The following is a 3,286-nucleotide window of genomic DNA, read 5'->3' as shown; positions in this document are numbered from 1 at the left end:
CCCACACTCAAGGGCTGAACCCCGCCATGTTGTCTGAATGTAGGCGCACTCAAAAGCCTGGCTTGTTATTCACAAAGTGAACCCATAATTTAGGGGCCATTCGCCATGGTTTGGTGTCTCGGCTGGACTCAGAAAACACGATAACCGGTGCTTCAATGGCAGCCCACCCTAGATCCTGATGTGTCGCAGCAGTCAATGTCTTGCTTCGTGTCTCCTTGCCAGGTTCCCTAGAGGGTGAAAGAGCCTCCCTCAACCTAGTACCCTCCAGAAGTTTTGGATCACAACTTGCATCAGCCCCAACAAACACGACTAATTGTCCAGGATAATGGGAGTTTTTTAGTCGAAAGCACAAGGAAATGAATTAAATGGTCTGATGCAGCACTTCTCAACCTCAGTTCGTCTTCCTCCCGAGCTCTACCTGAAAACTACTGGAGGGTCCCATGATCAACTTAAAACAAACATCATCATCATCATTTTCCACAGCTCAGCGCAGACTCATGACACCACAGCTGGGCCTTCTAGCGAGATGGACATGTCTGCTTTTCTGAGCAAAGTTCTGCAAGAAGCTTGTTGCAGCGCTTGTGAGCTTCAGCCTCAACTCGGCTTCAGCACGTCTCTTCTTGCGCAGGTACATTGTCGCAAATGACACCAGAACATTCTCTGCTCAGGTCACAAGCCCTGGGCACTCCATTTGCAGGATCCAGAACTCCAACGGGGAATAATTTTACTGCCCTTACTTTGCTGTGAACAAACTCCAACAAGCACTCGAGTGCCTTGGTGAAGACACCAGAAGGCAGTTCACAGATTTCAGTCCTGACTAGGTTCATGCATCCAGTTCTTGGGGTTGACTTCAGCTGAAAGTAAGCCTTTGTAAAGGCTGGTCGATAATCCACCCTGGGCAACATGGCCTTAATCTTTATAAAAAAGAAAAGAAAACATTTTAATTCAACTAATTCATCTAAGTATTTTGGAGGGTGACACAAATATGGGACAGTATTTGCCTCTGCACTTCCTGAGACTTCCACTGGATGAGCATCATCCTCCAAGCTCGGAAGGTTTTGGGCAGCCACCGTGGATCCTTCGTTAAGACAATTTACAATTAGAGGGAAAACAATATCAAAGCAATGCGCCGGTGCAGCCAGGCGATTTCAGGCCCTGGACTGACTTGGGGCTGTGGGTCTTTTCAACAGCCAGGTGCATCATTTGTGAAGCACACAACCAACAATCCCCTCGCCCTCCCCATGCCACCCTGGAATGCCATTCTGTACTTTAAAGCTGCTTGTACATTCCTCACATTTTCGAAACAATAACAAAACTGCGTGCCAGCCCCAATCAAACAAAGGCTCTTGATGTGTGCCGTTTTTCATTTTGAACTCACTTCAATAAGAGCAACATCACCACTCCAGGAATGCTGCCCCAGAACCTTTTTTAGCTTCCCCTCTTTGGGTGGTCACTGGGGAGGAACCCTTGCTGAATGACCCTGGATTTTGGTTCCAAGGTCAGTCCTGGTTGCTCCACTGAAATGATGATTAAAGCCTGCACAGAAATTGGGCAGGATGAAGTGGCCTCCGTAAAAACGCCAACAGAGAGCTCCCCTGATCCACGTTCAGAGAAGGAAGCCGTGGGCATCCCCTCTCCTGCAGTGGAGCAGCACCCCTGGCTGGGGGCACGGCCTCAACCACAGTGAATGTTATGCCAGCCTTCCAGCATGGATGTTCCGCCATTCCTTCATGTAGACGGCTCCAGGGCTAATCCGATCTCCCCAAGTACAGCCCAGTTTCCTAGACAAGCCACAGACAGTCCTACCTTTGTGAATGGCATTTCTCTTCCCCACCCTTTCCCCTGAGCCGAGGGCTACTCAACGATATTTTATAGCCTGGTCTGCAAAAGGCTGAAGGAAGCTTTGTGTCTGGGCAGGAGGCAACCTGAGTATGTAATTACCTGAGCCACAACGAGTTACAATATGTTAATTCACTGGACCCATCAGACACGAAGCATCGGGCAAACCCATGTGAAGTTCTTTTTGCTTAAAGAAAACCCAATAAGACGAAAGTGTAAAAGCAAGCTGTGTTAGGGGGGATCTGTGAAAGTCTTTTCCAGGGCAGCTCCTTGGAGCCAAAATAAGGACAGGAAGGGCCATTTGCTAGGCCATCCTCAGCTCTGGAATATAATTAACACCAAGCTCTCTTAAAGTCCCTTCTTTTCAGTATACCAGGGAATTCCTTGTGTTAGATACCAGGGCGGCTGTCCATGGAAGTGCACAGACAGGACGTCCTGTGCCAAGCTTCAGTTATGGATGGGGCAAGTGCCACTGTAACCCTAGCAGCAAAAGGGAATAACAAAAAGACGCTACGATAGACCCCTTCCTATTCCTCCTTTTAAGAACTGTTGAGTCATATCCATGCATGCACACCCTGTATCAAACTAATGTAACTTTGTCTATCTTCCTGCAAAACCACGGTTGATTCCCTTTAACACTGAGGCTTTATGGTAAACACCAACCCTGATTTCCCAGAGAGAAAAGCAAACTATTAGGAAGTTCAGGGAAACATCGTAGTTTGCGAAAGTGCTGACATCTTTGCCATGGGGGAAGCAAGCGTCCTAAACAAACCAGCCAGCACTGACTGTGTTCAGTAACTGCAGAATGGCTGTCAGTTTGGAAGGAAGGACGCATTGGAACAATGGGGCAAACAGGATGTAATGGACGGACTTCTGCAATGCAACCCTCCTACTGGAAGATGCAGAAGTAAAATGTTGGGTAGGTTCTCAGAATCATGGGGGACAGCGAGCAGCTCCCCGTGTTGCTGAAACCAGCGTCAGAACTCAGAGTGTGTTGAATGGTTTTGGGGTGGCTTCCAAGCCCCTCCCCACCAGGTAGCTCACAGGGTCTGGGTGACAAAGTAAACCATGCTCCAAGAGGGGCACTGCACATGCCCACCCTCTGCCCTTGCCTCTCTCCAGTATTTAATCAAGCAGAATGATGCCAGAAGGCTGGGAATGACCTCCTCGGGATGGACTAGCCTGAGAGGACCTCGCAGCCCAGGCCGAATTCCACTTCAGGTAAGCTTTAGGGAGCCCCCTTCCAGCACTGGGCATGGCCAAAGGCAAAAGGGAAAGGCCAACCCTCTCACCTCCTGTAACGTGAGAGCAATCCGATGGATGTTCAGGCAGAAAATAAGTCCTACAACCCCCCGTGTGCCCCGACCAGCCATAGGCGGACTCCTGGAAAGCACCTACAGTCTGGGCACCCCTGGGGGACTTTGGGCCAGTCACAGACGCTCAGTCC

The sequence above is a fragment of the Varanus komodoensis genome, unplaced genomic scaffold (genome assembly GCF_004798865.1).
Source record: "Varanus komodoensis strain SLA01 unplaced genomic scaffold, ASM479886v1 scaffold66, whole genome shotgun sequence".
NCBI classification, from domain to species: domain Eukaryota; kingdom Metazoa; phylum Chordata; class Lepidosauria; order Squamata; family Varanidae; genus Varanus; species Varanus komodoensis.
This window is presented reverse-complemented; position numbering follows the sequence as displayed.